The following is a 26,550-nucleotide window of genomic DNA, read 5'->3' as shown; positions in this document are numbered from 1 at the left end:
GAGAAGACTTATAGGGAGTCCAGGCGAAGTGAATTGGAAACACAACTGGGCCACTCCGTGGTCTCAGAGTTTATTTTTTATTATTCTTTCAATTTTCCAGCTCAATGAGGAATTGTCTATGCTAATGCCCAAATATTCTCTAGGGAATTAAACTCCTGTCTAAAGTCCAAACATAAAGGGAGATGGGGAAACGTGGACCAAAAGGATTCTGCCTGGATGGCTGTGCTGTTTGGGAGGAACAAGCTGTAACCCTATCTTAGGTTCCAGCCTTTCACAGAAGGCAGAGGTTGGGGCCTAGCTGCCCTGACAAGCTACTCCCAGTGGACAGTACTGAGAGAAGCCTGATGCAGGAACAGCCTTGCCACATATCCCCATCCCATCTCTGAGAGGGCCAGAGGTTGGAAAGAGGAAGGAAAGCAAGGCCAGCCTAGCCCAAGCAGTCCACTAGGGAGAGTCCACATGCCTGATGTCTCCCGCAAACTCGCTCTGATTCAGTTTGCTCATCTGATACTGAGATTCTGCGAATGCCTGACTCTGTACTCAGTAAGTGGATACTCAGTAAGTGGAGGACGTGCCTCTGATCAGCTGTGGCCTGAAGTTGCTCCTGCTTCCTACATGGCCTCTTTCTTATTCCTCCCACCTCCTGCTGCCTTGGTAGCTTTTGAGCTGGTACTATTTCATATTCAGATTACAAGGACTTTGGGTATACATTTTGAGTATAATTGAAGAGTGTTAAGTCCAAGCAGAGGGTTTGGCCTGGTGTTGTGGGAAGAGCCAGCCTATGCCTCAGGAACCCATCAGCATTGCCCGGTAGGGGCCCTCGGCCTTGGCTAAGTCCACTGAGATTCCCAACCCTCACCTTTCACAGGTGAAATACACTCTTTCCAAAGAGTTCTTGTGCCCACTGCATGAGGGTAGTATACTTAAAAGGTCATGGCCTATCACAGGGGACCAATATATAAACGCTGCTTTTCTTCTTTTTCCTTTCACCACCGTGGGAGTGTGGATTTAGGTGAATCAAAGAAACCAGATGCCCACTGACGTCTGAGTCCTGCCCACTCTCACCTTGCTCAAGGCTAATGTGCTAGCATCTGCCCACTGTGCCTTCACTGTGCCTCATTTCACCAGTGAAAGGAGAGGCCAGCCTAGTGAGGACCAGAAGGAGCTGCACACCCAGGTTAGAGACCAGAGACCCCATGCTCTCAGGAGTGACCCCAACAGCCCCCAGGAAGGAGGGCTTGGAAAGGCCTTTACAAATGTAAATCACTCCTCCAGGTCCCCGGGAAGGAAGGAAACCAAGACAGAGAAACCCAAGCCTCCAGGCTGGGTTCGTGGAGTGACCATGGAAAGGCGAGCCTTCCGCAGGCCTGCGCTCGGACTCGCAGCTTCTCGAACATCCTAGGAAGTAACAGCATTGCGCTGGGACTCCCAGGGGGCTGCGGAGAGAAAAAAACGTTCTCTCAACTTTTTCAAACCACAAATATTTAGTCCGAGTTGGGAAAAGGTCCCTGGGGCACCGAGTTCTTATGCGATTCAAGCAGTTTGACCCCTCTCCTGGAACTCCTCGCACGGGGGTGGGACGGTGGACGCCGCTGGCTGGCGTCAGGCCCCGCTCGGCTTGGGTCGCGGCACTGGGTGAATGGACGTCTTCGGGTGGGCGGATGAGGTGGGAGCCGGAGCCCAGCAGAGGGGCGAGGGGCGCGTGAGAGTGGAGGGTGGGGGCGGACTGCGCCGCAGGGACAGCCTGTAGTGCTGTGTCTGGCCGCCTGGAGACACGGGCCCTCTCTCCAGATGTTCACTGTGTTTATAGCTGCCGAGGCAGGAGACCCAGCTCCCTCATTAATAAGTTGCTTTCTTGCACTGCAGCCAGGGGTCTCAGCCCGGAGCCTGCAGCTGGAGGAGGCGGCCCGCTCCCCTCCCCCAGCCTCCCGGTCCCTAACCCCACCCCGCCTTCCTCCCCTGCAATCCTCCCAAAATACACGAGCACACAAAAAGAAAAACACCAGCAGATTTTTTATTTCAGAGAGTAAACACTTGGGCCATGGGGGTCTGGAGGTTATGGGAAAAGAGGAAACCATCAGGCTAATCAGGCAGCACACACTTCCCCTGCTGAAATAAAACAGAAATCATTGCTCCGCAGGGCGGGCGGGTTAACCCCGGCGCTGCCAGCAACGCGGGCGCAGGCGAAGCCGGCCGGGAGCTGGGGCGTCCCGGGACGAGCTTTCCACTCCCAGGAGAGGAGGCAGCAGAGGACGGGCGTGGGCTGCCTCGGCCTGAACCTCGCCCTTCGGCCTGTGGCAGCGCCTGTGCCCAAGCGGGGCTGAAGAAACAGACGGTTGGAACAGAAGAGATTCTGGGCTTAGATTTAGTTTTGCAAGAGGTTACAGGGAGGTCTAGATAGGTTGTGGAGATAGAGAGATAGGTAAGAGTGTGTGTCGTTACCGTTTAACAAAGGATCAAGAGAGCTGGGTAGGGCTGGTTGGGGCACAGGTTTCAGCCCTGCCATCCACCAGCTGTGCAACCCTGGACAAATCACTGAACCCTCTGAGCCTCAGTTTCCTCGCTTGTAATATAATAGTGCCGACCTCACAGAATTACTGTGAAGGGAGAAATTTAAACAACAACAACAACAACACCACCAACACCACCACCGTATTGAATGTGGAAATGGCAAAGCACCAGGCATGGCGTGGAGAAGGCTCTTAACTCATGATTTCATAGGTTACCTTTTCATACATTACCGTAATTGCCCAGGGTTCCCCTCCCTCCTTTTCTTCCTTCCTCTCTCACTTCTTTTTCACTCCTTTCCCTTCCCTTCCCTTTGCTTTCTTCCTTCCTCGCTCTTTTTTTTTTTTCTTTCTTTCTCCCTCTTTTTTTCCCTATTGAATGCCTCCGGGTTCCATCTTCACTGACTTGTTCCCTCACTGCTGTCTGAAGAACTTACATAGCTCATGGGACAGAGGTCAACAGTCAAACATGAGGCCTAATTGTACTCTGAGAAAAATCACCTTCCCACTGAAGCATGGGGTAACCTTGGCTGTCCCCAAAGCTGCCAGTGTGAGTGGCCCCTCAGCTTTCAGTCCCATATCTTGATCTAGTCATTTGGCCACACCCTCCCCACCATCCCTATTTTTTAAAATAGGCATACGCTTTTCCCATTCCATTCCTGGACATCCCAGTTAGATTCCTCATGACCTTTGAAGAATTGTTTGCCTCTTTCAACTTTCTTGCTATTTAAGAAAACAGGACTTTGGGGTCTCTGTTAGGTGGAATTAAAAAAACAAAACAAAACGAAAAAACAAAGCCACCAATTTTCGAAGCTGTGTCATCGGTCTTTTCCATACCTCCTGAGACTTGCTGAAGTAGTGCTTGAGAGGCAGAAATACCAGTGATTTAAGTAGCTACAGAGTTCCTTTGCCGTTTTTACTGGGTATCTTACATACCTCATACATTTAAAAAAAAATCAATCTTGACAACTTTTTGCCATATCTTAGACCTGCTGTTTGTCATGGAGCTGGGGTTCTTGCCCAGGGGAGTTTCAGGAAAGTGTGATCCTGCTGAAATTTTGTGCAGAAATTTTTTTAAGGATCTTAAAGTTGTCTGAGACTCCCAAAGAGGTTAAAAACTACTGTTCCAAGGGAAAGGTACATTTGTACCTTCCTGCGGCACTTAGCACATTGTACTTCTAGAGTACGCAATGCATATTTTGTTGAACTGGGATGAATTCTCTGGTATAAACTTCCTTCCTATAAATCCCTTCTCCCTGCTCTGGTCAGTCCCAAGAGAGTGTATTTAAATCTGGAAGTTGTTTCCATTCCATTGTCTCTGAGACAGAAGCATGATGCCTTACCCAAAGGCTAGCCAGATCTCTCCTTTTTCTTTAACATATTTTTTCATTTCATGCTCCTCAGGATGATCTCTGTAAACACCCCAGGAAAACTGTGAACCTCCTTAAAGTGAGCTGGAGGTAGGGATGGGGAGCTTCAGTCTGTGTCAAAGCACCACAGGAAAGTCACACTGTGACCTGCGTCTCATGGACTTTCTAGTGCACAATAGATTTTCCCCAGCATCCTTATGTCATGTAGGGAAGAAAAGATGTAGAAATAGTGCTGCTAAAGGGAATAGGGGTACAGAAATTCAGAGCTAACCCCTTCCCCACTGCAAACAATGTACACTTGGCTCTTCGTATCCATGGGTTCTGCATTCATGGATTCAACCAACTTCAGAGCAAAAAACAAACAAACAAACAAACAAAAAAACCCGTTAATAATATTTGCATCTGTACTGAACATGTACTGACTTTTTCTTGTCATTATCCCCTAAACAATACAGTATAGCAACTATTTACATATCATTCACATTGTATTAGGTATTATGAGTAAACTTGAGATGACTTAAAGTGTATGAGAGGATGCGCATAGGTTATTTGCAAATACTACACCATTTTATATCAGGGACTTGAGCGTATATGAATTTTGGTATCTTAGGCAAGGGATTGTCCTGGAACCAATCCCTCATGGCCAAGAGACTGTATACAGGAATGACTATGGCAGAGAAACTCCTGGGTGCTACAGACTCTCTCAGCTCACTGCTCCTGAACCAAGGTCATTCTTTTGGAGTCTTAGCCCTCATTTCTGATCATCAGCTTCTGTTGGAACCATTGACTGTTACATCTACTGCTACAAACTCACTTAGAAAAGTGGAGGCCATTTTCAGACTTCTCCAGTCGAGACAGATTACCCAACCTGAGTCAACTACTTTGAACTTCCCAGCAATGTCTTAGCATTTTCATCTTTGGTCAATACATCAGGTGGATATTCTTAGCCGAGCAGGGTTTAGAGTTCGCATCCTGGTGAATGTCCACTGGTTGAATTTTGGGTTTTATAATGAAAGTGGCTGGCTCCTTGAGACAGAAATGACTGTGGGCTGTTCCTGGAGAGTTGAGTAGAGATTAGAAATAGTAGAAAGTTGTTGTGCTCACTTCGACCATACCTGAAATATTTGGACATCTCATCAATACTTTGGGTTTTGAAAACTCTGAATTTAAAGTTTCTGAACAATAAAACTAGCTACCATGATGCAATATTTTCTTGAATTTTAATCTTTTGTTGTGTTTTTAACATGGTTTAGATCCCTCTGAACTTCCTGTTAGATATCTGTGCATATTTCTATGTTGCTTCTTAACTGATCAATTATAAATTAAAATATAGATGAAAAATAGCTCATAGCCCATTCTCTTCCAATTCTAGTAAGCTTACTCCAGAAAGTCCAAAATAAAGCCTGTTCTTCTAGAGCTGCTTGAGAGGTACAGTGGTTACCATTCATTAAACACCTTCTGTATGCCGAGGATCGCACATATGTGGTCTTTTGCTTTTACAACATTCCTATGAGGGTGATACTATTCCCATTTTACAGATGAGATAAATAAGACTTACCTCCCCAAAGAAGCCTAATTCTGGGAGGCAGATTGGTAATTAAACGTAAATATTCCTCCAAAGTGTATGTTCTTAACCACCATACACATTTTGCCTGCCCAAACATTTGTTCACATCTTCATTGCTGTCTCACCCTTTGTGACAATTGCCCACCTCCAGGATAAGAATAGATAAGATTTCCTAGCTTTCCCACAAAGCAGAGACCCATACAAATGCCACAGGGATGAGAAAGGGAAAACAAGACACTGTTACCTGATTTCTTTTGTATCTTCTCTCTGGTTTCTTGGAGTCCAATATTGGTCACTTAAGGGCACGAGGAAGCCTGATAATTTGCAAAGCTCCTCCAGAGAATGGTTTTTCCTTTGTTGGGCATTCAGTTAGGGTGTAGAGGGTTTGCTTACGTCTTCACCTAAGCATCATACTCCCTTTGTCCCCTCACACCGCCTCCCCTCCCCGCAACCAGCCAGCTCCGTGAGCAGACAGAGTCACTGAGCAAGACTAAACCCTAAGAAGTTTCTGAAAGGTTATACCCTTGAAGCTACCCACAGTGTACATAGCACGTGCTGAAGTTTACACAGACTTCCCAGACCTCTGAATAGAGAGACTAATTGTGGGGAAGCTGCTTTTCAGCACACAGGATGGGCTGTTCCCTGTGGGTTTTACTATCAAAAGGCTTTTAAAAGTGCAGTGTAGCCATTGTTGACTATTTCACAATGAATTAAATACCATTTCTCTCCTCGCAGCTGTTCCATGTGAGTGAGTGTAGAGCGCTTTTTTTTTTTTCTTTTCCTGGCAGAAGACGTCTGCTGTATAAACCTAAGCACTGGGGTAATGAGATTATTTGTGTGCGAATTCTTTAGGAAAAGCATTTCTTTATTTTAAACTCAATGTGATGCAAGGCTGCTGCTCTGGAGACGGGGAGAGGGAGAGCCTTGGAAAAGAATGGAATTGCAGTGTCTTTGAGCAGAACTGGGAGTAGGCAGGGGTGAGGGGCTCAGGGATTAGGCGTGTAGCCTCAGTACATTTATCCACATTTCCCTACATTTCCCTAGGGCTGCCTGCATCTCTCAGCCCTACTAACTGGGCTACAGAAGAGGGAAATTCCATATATATATATATATATATATATATATATATATATATATATTTTTTTTTTTTTTTTAGTAAACAATTAATCACTTTTCCATCTGCCCTTTCAAAATTCCTTTCTGATCTCACAGGTTTTTAAAGCAATTGAAGAAACAGGTTGCTCTATACCTATTTTTATCTCAAAGAGCTTTTAATATAAATTGTAAAATATACAAGGAACTGACTTTCTTATGACATTTAGGGCAGTTTCCAAAATTTGGACGTACTCAGCTTTAATAGTACCATACCATTAAGTGCTATAACATGTATCCACACATCTCTTGCTTGACTTTTCCTCTTCAGAGTTTTCATTTATTTTTCACAGACATTGAGCTTTAGGTGAGCAGTAAGTTGGAATTAAGTATAAGGTTAATTAAGATTAAATACAAATGTAGACTTAACTCTTCCTAAAATGTCATTAGGGAGTCAGCAGCTGTTTTTTAGATCCACTGAGGACTAAGAACACAATGAGATTAAGTGGAAAAAGAGGGATTTAGATTAGTGAGGGGAAAATATGACTCTGCAATCCATTATTAGAGTTTATAAATTACCTCCTCTCTCAAATATCTTTCAGGATATTTCGGAAGGAGTATGAGTAATTTTTTTTAATTATTATCCTTCTGGTTCTATCACGTAAGATAAAATTTTCACAACCTTTTAAGGGAATTTAAGGGAATGTTTTAGGAAATGATTGAGTGGGAAAGAGCAGGCCAGATGTGAAAGGAGAGCGGTTGAGTTTGAGAGTAATCTTTTAATTCTGCTGCAGCGAGAGAGGCAAAAAGGAGGCACGAGCTGGGCATGCTGATATGAAAACTCAACCAGTAGATTTTTGGGGCTGAGAGAAGGTCTGAAATGTACGTCTGCACCTCCCCCATTGTTACTGGTCACTTACTTTTTTCCTTTTCCAAACTTCCCAATGTCTATGTCAGAATGGGCAGGTGGAGAGTGATCATTTTTCCCTGTCTTTAACAGAAGGGAAAGTTCTGCTGCAAAGATGGGGGAGAGAATTTACACTGTTCTGGTAGCTTTGAAATGCATAATCTTTTCCCTCTTCCTGACTGTGAACTAGTACTTTTCTATGTGCATATATATCACATTCAGTTTACTTTGAAAAATAAATTATTGTAAAAAAATACCTCTTTAAATATTTATTTATTTATTTATTTATTTTGAGACAGTTTTGCTCTTGTCGCCTGGGCTGGAGTGCAATGGCACGATCTGGGCTCACTGCAACCTCTGCCTCCAGGGTTCAAGCAATTCTCCTGTCTCAGCCTCCCAAGTAGCTGGGATTATAGTCGCTCGCCACCATGCCTGGCTAATTTTTGTATTTTTTTGTAGAGACGGGTTTTCACTATATTAGCCAGGCTGGTCCTGAACTCCTGACTTCAGGTAATCCACCCATCTCGGCCTCCCAAAGTGCTGGGATTACAGGTGTGAGCCACCACGCTGGTCCTAAAGAAAATCTATAAACCAAAGAATAATAGGGAGGGAAGGCATTTTGGTGCCATCACTTAACGGTTAATACATGGAGGGTGTCTTCCATGGGTATTTTTTGTGACTGGTGTTCACCTGAGTCACACACAGATACTTCAGACTTAAAACTGAGCTCGCTGCTTTCTCTTGACTCTGTAACCTATAACTCTGTAGCTAGTGGAGGGGTTGTTGGTGTCTTTAACGTCTCTCTTGTTTTGATGAAGGTCACTATCAGCTACCAATCACCAGGCTAGAGAACTGGTAGTTAATGACTCCCTCTCCCCTGTTTTTTTTTGTTTTTGTTTTTTTTTTTTAAAATACGTTCACACTTGTGTTGGCCAAGGAAGGATCTTTTTGTTTGTAAGTGGCAGACGCCTGACTCAAACTAGCTTCAGCGTAAGAAAGCATTTCCTGACTTAACAGATGGGAAGTCCAGTAGAAGAGTCAGCCTGGGGGATTCTAGGGAATCCAATGATCTTCTCAAGTCTTTTACCCTTCTCCTCCTCCCTCCTCTCCTCTTCCTGCTCTTCCTCCTCCCTCTTCCCCTTTTCCTTTTCTCTCATTCTAGCTCACGTCTGCTTTGGTGGAAGAAGAGAAGTCCATAGTCATAGACCTCATTAAAGAATTCCTTGTTCCTGATGGTTTTATATAAAATTCCTGGTCTGTATGCACATCCCGAAGGCAATGAAAGAAATAATGGGGGTGGGGCACTCTAATTCACCATGTGGGACATTACTACCTTTGTGAATAGTAGGTGTAGGGGTACTGTGATCAGCAGTTCCACCAGAGCTAAAAGAGACAGTTTCCTAAAGGAAAATGGGGGGTCCTGTACTGGAAAAAGAAGGAAAAGACTAGAGAGAGAAAAGCAGCAGACGGCCACTATATTTTCATATTCAGTCGCAAGTCCCATTACTTTATTTTCTACATAGCTCTCGTATGCAGCCCTTATTATACTCAATACCTGTGTTCAGACCCCAATTGTGTTCCCATGATACTGGTGAATACATGTATTGTAGAGATCATTGCACCATACTATAATCATTGTTTTGTCTTTCCTCTGAGACTATGTACAGCTTGAGGGCAGCGGCTTTGTCCTTGTCATGTTTCTGGTACCTAGTGGAGTGCCTAAATTGCCACGGGCACTCAGTTAATGTCTGCTGGAGAAGCAAACCAGGTTATTAAATTAATCTGTCAGGGTCATTGGGGGTACTACCTAAGATTTAAAAATCAGTTAAGAAGTAACAAAAATTAAAACAAAACAAAACAAAACACAAATTTTGCAGTAATTTAGAATAACACCCAAAGCTCAGCTCAGAAGACTTTTTGTGTTATGGCTCCTCTCCTTCTAAGGCAAAAGGACTTCGCCATTTATTTCTGTATCCTCAATGCTTAGCCTAATACTTGCCACAGAGCAGAGGATTTGATAACTATTTGTATCTTGGTTGTCCAAACTGGTCCCAGCTAGTGGAGGGATGGTTGGTGTCTTGGTCCTCAATTAGATCATGGGTAATTCCAAATTAGTGACTGGTTTAGGGTGTTAGTGACATTAGAGCATCTTTATTTCGTCCCTTATTAATCAACACATATTTATTAAGACCTCGTTCTTCATGAAGCATTGGGGCTATAAAGTGGGGTTCAGTCTTATCCTCAAGGAACATCACGCAACGTGGCTGCCATGCTGAGACAGACACAGCCAAGCAGGCAGAGCTGGTGAGCACCAGGGGACTGGGAATGATGAGAGGGATGGTCCTGTTGAGACTAGAATTATGGAGAGACCCTCCTGAGGCCTCCCAATCACGTGAAACTCAGGGTGAGGGGGTTTGCCTTGAGGAGCACTCATTCATCCAAACTTAGTTGGCAGAATGAGGATAGAGCTCGATTTGGAAAGGGGTTGTTTTACTGGTGTTTGGAAGAGTGGCCACTCCGGCTCTGCTTTATGTATCCTTGAGCGTTGTTATTCTTTCTTCTCTCCCCTGTGTTGATTTTCACCTCCCTCACCCTGGTCTGGCCTCTCTGTGGCCTTCCTGCTGCTTTCAGAGATGAGCTTAGACTCCACACGGGGCTCCCAACCTGAATGAAATATCCCATTCCTGGGGCCGCTGCTCCCTCACTTCATTAGTGCTCCTTGCTGTTTATAAAGCCAGTAGATAATATTTTTAAATTCCATTTGGAGTTTCCCGGGCAGCCTCTCTCTAAGCCACTTAGGAAGTTTAGAAAAGAAGGTCACAGAAATGTTAGACGTTTTTCCACTGAACTTCGGTGAAGCAAATGATCTTAAGACGATGTTCATAGACCCCAGTAGGCAGGCTTTCCTGGATGATACGATATTCTCCCTCTTTTATTTGTCTTGCCTTCACCTCCAGAAAACCAACTTCTTTTTTAAAAAGAATTTATTGAGGTGAGCTTTATTGAGATATAATTCACATACTATACAATTCACCTATTGAAAGTGTACAATTTAAGTTCTTTTTAGTGTATCTATAGTATTGTGCAGCTCTCATCACAATTTAATTTTAGAACATTTTTCTTCTTCTTTTCTTTTTGAGATGGAGTTTCACTCTTGTTGCCCAGGCTGGAGTACAATGGCACAATCTCTGCTCACTGCATCCTCTGTCCGCCTTCTGGGTTGAAGTGATTCTCCGGCCTCAGCCTCCCAAGTAGCTATCCATTAGCAGTCGGTCTTCATTCTTTCTCATTCCTCCTACCTCCACACCTCAACAGCTACTGGTCTAATTTCTATCTTTGTAAATTTGCCTATTCTGGAATTCTCATAAGTAGAGTGATACAATATGTGATCTTTTGTGACTGGCCACTAGGCATAATGTTTTCAAGTTTCACCATGTTGTAGCAGGCATCAGTATTTCTTTTTATCACCAAAGTAATATTCCATTATATGGCCATGGCACATTTTATTTATCCATACTTTGATGGCCATTTAGGTGCTTTTCACTTTGTGGTTATTATAAATAAGGCTGCTACTAACGTTAATGTACAAGTTTTTTGTGTGATATGGGTCATATGGTAACTCTATTTGTGGAACTGCCCAACTGTTTTTGAAAGTGGCTGCTTCATTTTACATTCCTACTAGCAATGTGAAAGGGTTCCAATTTATCCAGTACCCTCATAGTGAATGAGCAGTAGTATTTCATTGTCGTTTTGATTTGCATTTCTTTAATAATTGATGATATTGAGCTTTTCTCGTGTGTTTACCGGTCATTCATATACCTTCTTTGGAGAAATGTGTATTAAAATCCTTGGCTCATTTTTAAATTGGGTTGTCTTTTTCTTGTTAAGTTGTAAGAGTTCTTTATATAGTCTGAATACAAGTCCCTTATCAGGCATATAATTTACAAATATATTCTCCCATAAAGTGGGTTGTCTTTTTACTTTCTGGATGTTTAGAGTTTGCAGCACCATAGGTTTTTGTTGTGATATAGCCCAATTTATCTATTTTTTCTTTTGTTTCTAGTGCTTTTAGCATTGTACCTAAGAAATTATTGCCCAACACAAGGTTATGAAGACTTAATCCTGTTTTTTTTCTTATATGAGCTTTATAGCTTTAGTTCTTACATTTATGTCTCTGATCCACTTAGAGTTAACTTTTATGCACAGGGGTCCAGTTTCTTTCTTTTTCATGTGTGTATCTGGTTGCCCCTATTATTTGTTAAACGAGTGTTCTCTCCCCATTGTCTGTTCACTGTTGTGGACAGAGATTTTTAAATACATATGTCACCTACATTTATGAACTGCCTCCTTTATCTACGGCAAAATAATTATTTGTATTAAGTGGTTCCTCAGCACTGCTCACTACAATGCATGAGTATTTTGAGGATATCTGAGTTCAAACCTGGTTTGGGGTGTGTGTGTGTGTGTGTGTGTGTGTGTGTGTGTGGTGTTTTGACCTGAATAAAACCACCACCATTCATTCTTTACTTTTGGCCAGACACTGCCATACATTTTACATACATTACCCTGTTTAAATCTTACCAAAGATTCTGTGAATTATTAACTCCATTTTACAGACAAGTAAATTTTTCAGGCAGTGAGCTTTATGTAGTTGAAATAACTTGCCAAAAGCTACACTGTTTGTGAGTGACAGACTTCAAATTTGAGCTCAGGTGAGCCTGACTTTGTAGCCTAGTATGAAACACTGTACTGGTCCTTGGACATATTATGTGAAATAATAGTAACCAGGAAAAGGCAACATAAAGCAGCTACTATGTGCACAATTTGTGAAGAATGCAAATCTGAAAATCTAGTTATGCTAAATGGCTATCAATTTCCTCATCTCTAAATAGGAAGGTTAACGCCCCCCTTACCTCCTGAATTACAATCAAATATTTAATTTTTAAGTTAATTCTGGGTGTTTGAACTCTAAGAAGGAAAAAATAAGTCGGTAGACTTTTCTAGGATAATTTCATCATACTTTTATAAATCAATTGTTTAAATCTCATTTAATGCAAGTGTTTCTGCTTAATACCGTATTTTTTTTTTTTCACTTTTCTTGTATTTTCTTTGGTAAGTTTCAAAGAAAGTCACTAACAGTTGTGTGGCAAACATCCCAAATCTACTGAATTTATCATATACCAGACTTTTAAGAAAATGAATATATTCAATTTGAGGGAATAAATACTGTGAATCCAAGGAAAGCGGAAACACTTCTCATATTGAAGGTATCAATACATATTATTCCTGAAGTCATCTTCTAAGTCCTCTTCCCTGTCTCATTACTTCTTCTCCCTTCTTGTAGGTGCTTATTTGGCCTTTGGTGAAGAATTTGGGATATATAGCTTTAAAACAATGGAACATTTCCCAGAAAGTATTGTTTTTGTGTTTGTAATGCTACGTCCTATTTGTCCTGAAGTCTTTATTGGAACATGTTATTACAGAATTCCAATATACACGTATAAGTGGTAAAAAAGCACAATTAGAAATATATGTTCTATGACCAGCTGCTCTTATTTAGTAGGTTTTCCAGTGTTTTCCTGCTGCAGCTGCTAGGAAGATGTGCACCGGACTTTGAATGTTTTGGGTGCAGGAGTTTATTTCATGTCAGTTTCCCTTGCTTCTTAGTTCCCAGGGGAAGGGAGCTGAGTCCTTGCTTTCCTTTCCTTTCCCCTAATACCCAACTGTGATTTAATTCCTCCTCCAGTTCATCCTTGAACTCAAGCAGATACATCACTTGGGATCCTACTGTATCCACCTTCCAATGACAGCTTTGTTTATTCCCACTCTGAGTGGAGATAAGTAGGAATTAGTGGATTAATAGTCTCTGTATTCACCAGGCCATGCTTTCCCTCCCTCTCCCTCTACACATTCTGTGTTAGTGGGAAAATAATATCTCAGGTAAATTATGGTACATAGTGGTAAAAGGTCTAATTTAAAAAACCAACAAATGACGACAAAAGACTTGGCAGGAGAAAACCACATTCTAAGGTCTTTGAGTGGCAGGTGAAAGTGATTTTGGACACATGAATGATTTGAAAGAGTTGAGCTAATATGCATCTTCAGATTTTGCACAGCTGACTTGGATCAAAGTTGTGCAAAACATTGGAGAGAATCTCGGAGCCCTGGGCAGATACAGCATACAGTGAGGCTGGAATCCTTTCCCACCTCTTAGGCATTTCTCAGAGGTACTGTGAGGTGATAGTGTTGGAATTATTTTGTGATCTTTCATGCTAGATAACGTAAAGCATCCCTACTATTTTAATCAAAAGAAAGAGTTGATGTGTATTCATATTTATTTCTGAGGTTTGACACAAAAAAAATTTAAAATGACTCAAACTTTGTGAAGAGAGTATGAAATGAATGTCTCCTAATTGCTCTTCCATGGGATCTGATTTGCAGAATTACAAGGCCAGCTTAGCCTGAAGTCATTGCTTAAGTAACCTGCTAACTGGAATGTATTGACATGAACTGTCAACACGGCTGCTCCCTTCAACCAGTTCCAAGCTCTTCCTCCTCCTGATGAGAGTCTGTTATCTTGTGTGTCTTGATTTGTCTGTTATGTCCCTTAACATTATTCACAATCTCAAGTGGATCAGAAAACAGCTTTTGCTAGACCACAGAATGTATGCTATTCTTTAAAATCTTAAGATCTCTACAATCTGTTTACCCAATGTATTGAATTCTTGTACCTGATATCTCATGATAATGTTCATTTATGATACATATTTCTTCTTTTCTTACTCTTTGAATAAAGTATATTGATTATATGCATCTTATATTTTTATTTGATTAATACTATGACATTCACACTTTTATTCATTTCAAATCATTCTTCTCTTTCAACCATGTTTTCCATTTATCTTTGTTGAAACAGTTTTATTTCTGCCTTATAGTTTACTCCTTCTGTCCTTGACAAATTAACAGGTGTGATTTTTACATGCTCAATTCTCAATGGCTGCTTTGTATACATGCCAAGCTGTATCTGGAGGAGACAAATCTATATAAAAATGCAGGTATCTTTGTCTTTACTTATTATCCTATTTTTATGTATTTAGAGGTCTTAGATTACTCTTCTTTAAGGCAGCATCTGAGAATGGAGGCACACTGTGGTAAGGGAGAGTAATAAAGAACTTACTGCCAGCCAGAGTCTAATTTTACAGGTTTTAATCCATTATGATCATTATAAAGTGAGCATTCCACTTTAACAAGTAGGAACCTTGCCAGAACAAAGTGACTGCCAAATGAATGACAGTGTTTGCTCGCTTCATCTCAGGTTGGAGGTTACGAACTCTTACTGATACAATTACTTATTAACTGCATGATCATGGAATCTTCCTCTGTTGCTTTGTGCCTTAATTTCTCTTTCTATCTGGAAGGTGCCCATGAATATTAGAAAGACACAACTTTTCAAAAGTTGAGATTGTGGTGGTAAAATAACAAGGAAAGAGCTGGCCCTAAATGTCATCCTGCAGAGAGATGAAGGTACACAGGATTCATCGGGCAGTGAGTGATTTTTGCCATAAGACTTGATGTGTCAGGGATGAGACCCACTCATTGACTTTGGTTGTTTTTAAATGTTTGGGATTTGGCAGAGCTCAATATGTATTTGGTCAAGTCCTTTAATTTTTCTTGTTTTCCCGTAAAAACTCTAGAAGAAAATCTAGGCAATACTATTCGGGCACGGGCAAAGATTCCATGACAAAAACATCAAAAGCAATTCAACAAAAGCAGAAATTGACAAATGGGATCTAATTAAATGAAAGAGCTTCTAGACAGCAAAAGAAACTAGCATCAGAGTGAACAGACAACCTACAGAATGGGAGGAAATTTTTGCACTCTATCCATTTGACAAAGGTCTAATATCCAGAATCTGCAAGGAACTTAAACGAATTTACAAGAAAAAAAAACCAAAACGAAAAACCCCATTAAAAAGTGAGCAAAGAACATGAATAGACACTTCTCAAAAGAAGACATTTATGTGGCCAACAAACCTATGATATAAAGCTCAACATCACTGATCATTAGATAAATGCAAATCAAAACCAGAATGAGATACTATCTCATGCCAGTCAGAATGACGATTATTAAAAAGTCAAGAAACAACAGATACTGGCAAGGCTGTGGAGAAATAGGAATGCTTTCACACTATTGGTGGAAATGTAAATTAGTTCAACCATTGTGGAAGACAATGTGGCAATTCCTCAAAGATTAAGAACCAGAAATACCATTTGACCCAGCAATACCATTACTGGGTATATACCTACAGGAATATAAGTCATTCTATTATAAAGATAACATGCATGCGTATGTTCATTGCAGCACTATTCACAATAGCAAAGGCATGGAATCAACTCAAATGCCCATCAATGATAGACTGGATAAAGAAAATATGGTACACATACACCATGGAATACTATGCAGCCATAAAAAAGAACAAGATCATGTCCTTTGTAGGGACATGGATGGAACTGGAAGCCATTATCCTCAGCAAACTAACACAGGAACAGAAAACCAAATACCGTCTATTCTCACTTATAAGTGGGAGATGAAAAATGAGAACACATGGACACAGAGAGAGGAACAACACACTGGGGCCTGTTGGAGGAATGGGGGAGAGAGAAAATCAGGATAAATAGCTAATATATGCAGGGCTTAATACCTAGGTGATGGGCTGATAGGTGTAGCAAACCACCCATGGCGCATGTTTATGTGTGTAACAAACCTGCATGTCTTGCACATGTATCTGGACCTTAAAATAAAATAAAATAAAATATTTTTAAAAAGGAAAAAAATTTCTTGTTTTCATTGCTAATTTTGAGGTCTATGAGCATTTCAAGGAAAACTTAAATTGTATATGGGATTTTTTTATAGTCTAGTCATCTACTCATCTATATGGGACATCCAAGAAGACTAGGGAGTCTTCCTAAAAACTCTTGGAAGGAAAGGTTTGTATGGTCTGAAGATTAAATGAGCTAGAAACCTCAAAGACTAGTTTGAAAAGTTAGGCTCTAGAACTATTAAGCAGAGTTAGAAAATAGCTGGCCTAGTCTCCCTCCATGTTTATTATTTAAAAAATTGTATCTAAAAAGTGCATGTGTAAACGTGTGTGCGTGTGTATGAGATCTGACAATTTCAAACAAAGATAACCATGTCATAAAATAATAATACCCTTTACTATGCACAAAGGCCATCTGTAGTGAAGCTGGAAGTAGGCCTGAATGTACCATCTTACATCACATTTGGTATAAAGTGGTTATTTTATTCATTCATTAAGTCATTCTTTTACTTATTCATTTCATTTACTCAGTTACTCAGTTATCTCTTCTTCCAACACTTATTAAGCATTCACTAAGTCCTTGTGTTTAAAGCTGGAAATTCAAATTTGAGTAGAATACGATTCCTGTTCTTGAGGGGCTCAGACTATTTTCAGTAATGTCAGCGCCCCACTGGAAACCTATATGTGCTGCTGAGCGCTCAGAGGAGGAAGTGCCTGATTTTATCTAGCAAGGCCCTGGAAACCATGGGGGAGGTGATTTGCTGCTGAGTCTTGACAGAGGTGCTGGGCAGGTAGACCAGGGCTTTCCAGAAAGGAAAAAGCCTATAAAACTGCACAAAAGAGCGAAGAACTAGAGTGTGCTCAAGGGATTGCCACAAGTCCAGGATTGTTAGAGAGCAGGGTCCCTATGTGGGGGAGAAGGTGACGTGTGGTCAAAAGGTAAAGAGGACCAATTTTGGCCTTTTGGACAGTGCTTGCATTTTATCTGCTTGGCGGTAAGGAGTGTCTAAGGGAGTTTAACCTAAGGGGTGGTTTTCTGCATCCTGTTTTTAGAAATCTGGTGGGAATGGCCACCTTGGCTGCATCTTGCCCAGGCTCTCTGACTTTCGGGAAAGTCCTCTGACGCTCTCCTGCAATGGCAGCGGCAGCCCTTGTGTACTGTGATGTGGGGAATGCTGGCCAAAGATTTTACACTGTGATGAAAACTTTTGCCTATCCAAATAATTTATTTTAAAAGCAGTATGAACCTTATCCATTCCTTTAAGGTGGAGGTGACTAGCGTCTGGGCTTTGGATGGATATGGAGCGTGAACAAACTCACCAACATTGATAAGGATGGCTTTTCAAAGGTGATGGCTAATTGGCGATGGGGGTGGGGCTTAGGAGAAGTGGAACATTGGCCTGTCTGTCACTGGGTTCTTTGCAGAGGTTTCTGACAGAGGAAAGCTAATCAGGAGACCTGCATGGGGAGAGAGGCGTGTTATTTAATTAGCTTTACAATGGGCTGACTTGAAGGCACGTGGTGGTTTTAATAGAGGGAGATAGATGTCCTTTTTTGCAGGGCTAATTGTTGGGGAAAAGCAGGGTCTTTGTTCAGACCCAGCATGAGGGCTGTGATCTCTTGGAGCCTAGGGCTGCCCCTGCTAATAATTTTAGACAGAGCTATTCAAGGCTGCTCTGTAGAGAAAAGAAGAACAAGAACTGTATTGTGTATGCAGGATCACTGCCCAAACCTCCCCAAAGTCACTGGGAAAAAAAAGGAGAGCAAGAGGACTCAGCCATGTGCATTTTGGAGTATGTCCCCATCATTTATTTGCTATGGTTGTTGGAAAGGGCAAAGTGACACTTCCATCAACTTGGAGCTGAGGTGGGGTGACTTAACTAAACACCCCCAGAAAACCAATTAAGTCTGCTTTCCCAGTGATACAGCATTCGTCTTGCCAAAATGGAGCGGGCAACTAGCGAGAAGACTATGACTGCTCTCTGCTGCCAGCCTTGATGGCTAGGCGCCAGGCGATGGTAGTGCCAGAATGCAAATTACATAGCTGATGTAAATGGCAAATTCTGTGTTTTTAGAGGGCAGTCCTAAGAGCACCGATGGTTTGACTGGTGACCCAAGGGGCAAGAAGAGAAACCTTTCCCTAAGGTTCTTTTGGGCAACTGGTCAGCATAGGTAGTTAACACCAGGGAGCAGAATGCTTTATCTGAATTCCAAGTGGCAAGTCCAAGCTTGCAGGGAGTGCTATCTAGGTTCAGAATTCTGTAGCTAAAATGTATGTGTGTGGTACAATTAGAGATAGATAGAGGTTTGGGTTTATAGCACAAGTTAAACTGTTCATACCACTGCACTCCAGCCTGGGTGACAGAGCGAGACCCTGTCTCAAAAAACAAAAAAACAAAACAACAAAAATGACAAAAACTGTTGGCTGGCAGCAAAAGAGACAGCCAAGGAAAATGTAAGATGCGATAACACAGAAAAAGACTTCTGTGAAGTGAGTGCAATAATATGCTGTCTAATGGGTGCTAGTTTGGGAAGTACCTCAAGCAGAGTGCTATGGGGGCACATTGAATAGCATGTGGGATTCTTCCCAGATTGAAAGTCAAATGCTGAGGCCAGTTGCTTAAGAAGGTCTTATTTTGTTTAGGTTGTAAAAATCAAACGTGCAATCCAGAGAGTGGAGAACCCAATACTGGAAGGAATTCAAGAGGGTACATATTCTCTTTGCTGCTAATTTGTGATGTAGCTGTGAGTCTATGATTAGAACTTTCATAATTGTATCTCACATCTACATAGTGGGAATCAATCCCCTTTCATCCAAGAGGGATGGTGTCAAGGATTTGCGCGATTTGTATACCTAGACCAAAAATTATCTTTGTCACTATGTCATGATTTTAACAGCACACATGAAGAGAGGACACTGTGCCCTTATTTCTTCTTAAGAATACTATATACCACAGTTTGGATTAACATTCACGAAAATTTTATGCTCACTAAATCCGAAGTCACAATTCTGATTTTTAAGATTAATAATAGCAATGAAGGGTTACTGAGTCCTCATTCTGCATCACGCACAGTGCAAAGCACTTGGCACCCATTCATCTCATCTCAGTTCAACTCTGTGAACTAGGTACTTTCCTCATCTCCATTCTATAGATGAAGAAACTGAGGCTTTCTGAGGTCAAAGACTGACATCTGGAGAGCAGCCAAGCTAAAATTCAAACTCTCGTCTATCTACTGCCAAGCTTGTGCTCTTAACCCATTCTACTATGTTGCCTCCCTGGTTATTTTAGAGTTTAAATTTATTTGATAGTGAGGAAACCAAAGTCTGGTAGTTTCTGCTTGGCAAGAAACTGCAGGTTTTTGTATGGACTATTTGGAAACAGGAACACTTATTTGGAATAGCCTTTTTACCTCCACACCTCAGTTCAATTCAATTCAATTAGACAAATACTCTCTAGGAGAAAGCATTAGCTCACTACAAGTGGACAGATATGTAGAGGCTGGACCTTTCCTGGGTCTAGAATTTTGTTGCCAGCCATCTGGTCTCTCTCAATGCTGTGGAATCCCCTGAAAGAAAAGTTTATAATCTTCTTGATTTTTAAAAATTCTCAACAATTATTCAGAATTTTAAATTCCTGGAAAGGGTTCTCTCTTGGGAATCTGCCATAAGAGCGCTGACTGGCCTTTGTTCTTTCCTCTCACAGTCCATTGCCAGCTCCCCACCCAGCTGCACCTCCTCCTACCCCTCTGGGATAGGTCCCTTGTGGTACTTCCTACCCAAGGCCTTTTTGTGATGAAGTCCTTCAAGATGGTTTCCCAATCTGCGGAGAACACATGTTTCTGATCATTCTGATGAAACACGTTTCCATTAAGAAGCAACTTCTATATGCTTTCTGCTTTCTTCATTCTGCACGTTACCTGTCATTACCTATCACTGCCAGCCCTGGACTCTTGAAAGTGTTTCGCAGGCCTGTCTGATTAAATGGCGCCCTCTTGCATGTCACACATGCCCATTTTGCTTCTCTTCTTTTCACCAACTCAATGGAAGAAAGATTTTTATTGTATAGGAGCCAGTCCAGATAGATGAGATGTGAGCTGGGTTTGTTCCACCTCATGAGTCATGGGCAGGACCATCCACTACATTCTGACTCCTTCACAGGGCTGATGCAAGATGTGGATTGAGCACAGCTGGCTTCTGGTAAGTTAAAGAAGACTTCATTTCTTTTTGGTCCTTAAGAGCTGAGAATCAAATGTGAGCTGTAACGCCGGAGAAACTGACATGTCCCTTTTTGAGCTTCTTATTCAAATCTATCAACTTTACATCATTGGCATGCTTGATGCTCAGTAAATTCTAAATATGAATAACTACATTGAATACCCTAAAGTTGTTTTAATGAATTTATGCTCCTGCATATTTATGAAACTTAGATTCTGTGCACCCTTTTCAGGAGAGTACATACCAGAAAAGAGGATTGAAGCAGCATGGGAACTTAAAAAGTGCTGTGCATTTTATTTCCTCTGTTGGTAGAGTTAGCATTGGTGAAACTAGGATTCATGTTAATTCATTATGACACTGTAATGCTGCTCAATGAAGGATGCCTAAGGTAAGATAGGCATAGATTCTTGAGTAAAATGTTTGTGGATGACTGCAATGGCATACTCAAAGAATGTTATATTTACTGGCTAAGTAGGATGTTCTCAGTGTGACACATCAATTTTTCTTGGGACTCTTATATGGAACTGGTTCTGGAAGAAGTGATGTAAAATAATGTGTGTTCATGATTCCCCCTCAGAACTCAGGAGAAATGATAAGCCCTCACCAAACCCAATATTTCCTTGGTTTTTAGGCTTTAAGATCAGCTGCCTTTTCTGTTCCAACATCTTGATTACCCATTAGCAGATACAAACCATGAAGTGCAGAGAGTAATACTCTACTTTGACAAGAGTGGTTAGGGTTGCTTTATATGTTTCTGTGCCACCTGCTAGATGGTAGCAGCTCCATTTGATCCTCCCTGTCCTTTTCATTTCCATCTTCACTCTCAGCCCATCCCCATGTACCCCCATTTCTACTTCCATCCCATACCCTTCCTCACTATAGACTCATCTGTATAGCCAGAAGATGTATTTCAAAATACAGTGCTTCTAGAGTCCTGACAGATTAAACTTGAGAAGGTGAAAGGGATTTGTGATAAGCACCCTGGCTCACCATAAAGCATGTAACAGTCTATTCTTTCTCATAAGATGGAGGAAATTGAGTTCATTTCATGTATTTCCCTTATCTTACAAATAATATATATAGCAGTTACACATCTTACCTTTGTGGTAACCGGTGAAATAAAAGATTCAACTCAAAGTTCGGAAATTCCTGAAGACTGCTTCTGAGCAGCCATCTGAGAATATGAATAGCATGATGTATAAAATGTCCAGGCTGACGATCAAACAACTGATTTGCTTTGTGCTGAGCCAAATGTCATTTTTTACGTGAAGTCTCAGAATAAAAAATTAGATAAAAAATAAAATGAATGTTGTGATCTTAGCAACATTCTCCTTTAAGGGGATGGGAGGAATGGGAGGAACAGAATAAAACTTTATGAAGACCTTTTTAGTTTGAAATGAGTCAGTTGGTTGGCTCTTTAATTTTAACTTTGGGCAAATTTGAGTCTCACTTTAGACCGAACTAAGCAAAACAAAACTGGTATCTGAGCTTTGTTTTTCTGTAAAAATGTTACAGGATGTTAGGAAGTTAACTGTTCGTTAATTAAATAATCAACATAATGTATAGGGCTCTTACTACCTTGAGCTAAACACCATGGAGTGTAATAATGACTGAACCTCAGTTGCTGCCTTTAAAGAGAGTAGGAGACTGACACGCATATTCAAATATGTACTAGGAGCGTGTTCTTGAGCTGAGCAGAAAAGTGGCAACTTGCAGGGGTGGGGTGACAGCTTCTGTGAGGGAAATTCTTTGTGTACGGCAAACGCACATGTGAGAAAAAGACTGGGAAACACACTCTGTGTTCTGCCTAGATTGTCAGCTGGACCTTCTCTTGTGTCTTCTGTGACCTCCGGAGATCCTTTCACCTCCATTTTATCCCGGATCCTTTGCATGTCTTCCAGCATGAGGACCTCCCATTTATCTGTTTTCTGTAGTTCCATGACTGTTGGCCATGCAGGACAATTAATTAAAGTATGGGATACTTTACTAGGTCTTAACTGCATTTTGAAATCTTGGGGACTGAAGTCCCAGAATGACAAGAACATAAAATCACTGTGTCTCTACCTCTTCATCTCCTCTCCTTCTCTGTCCTCAACTTCCCCTTCCATTGTTCTCAGAGGACTTTCCTTCCACTACTTCCTCCTGTACCACTGTCCCTTTTCCTTTCAGGGCTATTTCTCCTTTTTGTGCTCCACTCATCTCTGCTTCTTGATCTCTAGGGTGGTAAATGTTAGTCTTTTGGGGCAATTGATTTGGCATTTTAAATGAAAGTAGTGGGGAGAGGGGAAAAGATTCCACAGTGAAATTGTCTTAATGTAAGATTCAAACCACAACTGCAGAGAACATCTGTTTTGAAGTTTGATGTTGTCTTTGTAACCCAAGAGAAAAGCAGAGTAAGATCAGAGGAAGGCCTTAGCCTTCTGCCAGGATGAAACCACCTGCAGCCTTGGACCGTGGGTGAAATCCTGTAGCCCTGGGATGCAGAGCTTCTAGGAGACTGACTGTCCTCTTCTGTCATATTATTAAAGGACGTTGGTCCTCTTGCCATCTGTGCTATTGCCATTATCCCTCTACCTCCTCAAGAGTCCAGTTCAGGACAATTTAAATTGGAATCCCAATTACATGATCCCCAAAGGCTCACAGAGTAACCTGCATTCTGCATTCACAGCAATCCCAGGCAACATGCTCAGCCTGCTTCAGGAAGGCACACAACACTGGGTGTGGATGAGACCTCAGAACCCTCTAACCTTGGGCAGCTCCTTGCCTCTTCCTGTCTGAGCCATGTTTGATTCGCTGCAAGAGGAATACGTGTCTAAACTGCTGGATTTTAAAATGTCGCTTGGTCTGTGGATTAGGCCAATCCATTCCACATTGTTGGGGCTGCAGATGCAGTTGAATGGTTCATAATTATAGTCTAAAGAAACTGCAGACAGCAATAGAGCCAACCCAGGCCCTTTCTCTCCTGACAGCCCATGCCAAGCTGTCTCCCACAGGGAACCATAGTATGGTTATCCTGCAATGTACTTGCCCAGAGACAATACATCCAGTGTAGAGAAAAAGTTGGATTTCTAGAAATTGAGTCTGCTCATCTATCTGCTCCTATGTCCATTGTATCCTGCCTTGTGTCTCAAAAGTGTCTGGTCCTTCTCCTGCCAAAGTGAAATGCAAAGTAAGTGCAAGGAGATGCCGGGGAGAGAACTGCTATCGGGGCATGTGGTTCTGGTACTCGCACTGACTTTTTTAGGTTGTGTGGCCCTGGAAAGAATAATTTCCTCACTCAGACTCATTTTTCTCCTCTGGTAAATAGGAGTACTGGACTTGGAGAGCACTAATAAACTCCCATTGAGCTCTACCATGTGACAAACCCAAGACCTAAGGTTTTGTCTCCAAAGAGGCACCACAAATGTGATCTTCTTTCAAAATTTAAACTATCACTTTTCTGTGACTCAAAACAAACATAAATCTGTAGTTCTCTTCTTTGGTCAGGTAGTTCTGGAATTTCTCAAGTGAGGCTGATGCTGGGCAGGTTGCCAGTTTAAGAACTGAGGAAGGGGCTTGAAGAGATTTTTAAATTAAATGTGGTGATAGTTGTTCTATCTCTCCCTGGAGATAGTTCAAGTAAATTGAGTATCCAAGCTATTCTGCAAAGGGATGGCTGTAGAGAGACATTTAATGTGATTTCTCACATATTCTACTGTGTACTAGATCTTAATAAAAATAATCAAATACTAATTCACACCTAGACACTGTGCTAAATGCTTTGCATACATTATCTCATTTAATCATTCAAATAGCCTTCACAGGTGTGTGCTATTATTATCCCTAGTTGAAACATGGAGGAACTGAGGTTCAGGATTGTTTAAATGACTTACCTGTGGCAATTCAGCTGGTTAGTTGGTAAAGAATTTGAACCTGAGTCTTATTCCAAAGCCCACACTACTATCCTCTTTGTTTTCTTATAGAGAGCTTTCTAGGGCAAACAGGCTTCCAAGTCCTCCCCTCTCCCCCAACCCCACCCCACCCTCCCTTCTTCCCTCCTGACTGCAGCTCCTCCTACCCTCATTGTTTATTGTGCCTTCTAAACAATAGCCAATGAGTCTGTGTTCCATTCTAGGGAGAGCTAGGGGTGATTTTATTCCCTGAAACAGAGATGAGGTTGTGACACAAAAAGGTTAAGTGGCTTTGGTGAGGTCACAGAGCCAGCCTGCAGTCAGCTACAGTACCATCTGAGTCCCCTGACTTGGGTCCCTTAACCGACCCTAAGGCATTTTGGCATCCAAGTTTAATTAAGAGAGTTATTTTAATTTTCCTTCCTATCTCTAATTTTCCATTTTATTGCTGCTCGATAATGTAGATATTGAAGTGCCAGGCATTTTTCTTCCCTAGTGTGCTTTTTAATGACTAAACTTATCACATAAAAACCACTTGCCTTAGAGGTAAGCTTTCAAAGCCTGTTTCTGTGTATGACAGAGACTGTTGCCTTTTCTCAGAGAAAAATGAGACCACAAATGCAGCTCAGACAGGTTGTTGTTAATTGAGGGCTTTTTTTTTTTTTCTAAATCTTACATTTATACCAGTAAATCAACATCTGTGAGTCATAAACTGGTTCTGGATCAGCCGTTAGTGGTCTGAATGTTTTTGTAACTACCTTCAGAAAAGCATATTTTAGCTCAAAACTCAGGGATTCTTTGTTTTGTTGAAGTTCAAGACTCAGGAGTAGACAACATGCTAGGACACTTCTGGAGAGGGAAAGCCTGTCTTCCATGATTGTTTAACATTAAGTGTATATTTATATTTCTTTTTGATTGAAGTTGGGGTGGAGTTGAGGGAGGAGTATAAATAAAAAAGAAAGTATGCTTTTTACATACTCCATGTGCTTGAGGAATTCCTGTATGAAGGTGACTATTTTCTTAATATTATTGTCTAGCTCCACTCTTCTGTTTCCCAACTCCTGCAGACTTTTCTTGGCCCTTATTGACTTGAAATTCCTAGTGTAAGGCGATTCAGCACTTGGTAGGATATAATTAGCTGAAGTCTAAGGAATGCTTAAAAATACAATTCTGTTTTTTCCCAAATGCAGGAGGAACAGACTGCTGCAGTACAAGCACAAGCAAAGAAGTATTTCTTTGATTGATTTTTTTTTTTTCCTGAGTGCCTTAAAAACCAGATATGGTATTGAAGTATCTTGCCCAAGTGGACGAAAGGCAAAACTTGGCTGCTGTTGTTTGGTTGGTGGGGACACTGAGGCATACATGTAACTGAATTGTTGTGAGTGTTGGGGATAGAGGTTCTGCTCTACTATGAACGGAAAAGGGCACAGCCCCTGACATTTTTTAGTTCATCTTCACAAGCCAGAGCATATCAAATTCACTTAACCATTGAATTAGGAAGCCCATAGTGACCAAAAAGCTGATAGCTCATCATTCAACACATATTTACTGAGCTCTGTAATGTCTTAGGCACTAGGCTAGGCATCATTTTTTTAGCATATGATAACATAGACGTATCACTTAAAGTCCATATTAACATTTAGAAAAATCTACTTGTGTCCTATAAAGAGAATGAATAAAATTTTCATTTATCAATATTGATTAGATTAATGAAGCATGACCCTTGCAGACGTGATGGGATTATTATATCTCAAATATGTAAAAAATATTTTAACATGACCTTATTAGTGCTCTTCATCCAAATCCAGGGTTAGATGCATAACTTCTGATGGCATAAATATTCATAATTAATATCATCTGCATGTAACTTTCCTGGCAGCCTGTGGTGGCGCCTGGCTCTCTCTCCAACCTCCTGCTTTACGCAACCCCATTCCTTGATTTGAACATTCACACATTTTGTTTCTGTGCTTCAGGACTGGGTTAGGAAAAGGATGATTGACTATCTGAGTTGTCACCATTGAAGAATTAGAAAGAATAATTTTCCTCATTTCTAGAGTGGAAAGTGTTTACAGTTTAATCATGGCGGGCTTTTTTAGTATCTAATTTTGGTGGATGTTAGCAGCAGTGTTTAGGCTAGTCTGGGGAAGAAAGTTGAGGAGCAGACTGGGGAAGAGAGAAAGGAGT

The 26,550-nt window shown here is 41.4% G+C and overlaps 1 protein-coding gene and 1 long non-coding RNA gene across 11 annotated transcripts in view; one reads left to right on the top strand and one right to left on the bottom strand.

Annotated features, from left to right (window-relative positions):
* Positions 1-26,550, top strand: part of ETS1 (ETS proto-oncogene 1, transcription factor) — a 168,179-nt gene that overhangs the window by 76,329 nt on the left and 65,300 nt on the right. The window lies entirely within an intron of this gene.
* LOC135967165 (uncharacterized) lies at positions 1,995-5,935 on the bottom strand. The gene is made up of 2 exons (XR_010581073.1): positions 5,688-5,935; positions 1,995-4,992 (listed from the first exon to the last, which is right to left on the bottom strand). It is a non-coding gene; the product is annotated as an uncharacterized lncRNA (long non-coding RNA).

This window comes from Macaca fascicularis, chromosome 14 (genome assembly GCF_037993035.2).
Source record: "Macaca fascicularis isolate 582-1 chromosome 14, T2T-MFA8v1.1".
In the NCBI taxonomy this organism is placed as follows: Eukaryota; Metazoa; Chordata; class Mammalia; order Primates; family Cercopithecidae; genus Macaca; species Macaca fascicularis.
The sequence above is the reverse complement of the archived record's forward strand: the minus strand, read 5'-3'. Positions and strand labels throughout refer to the sequence as shown.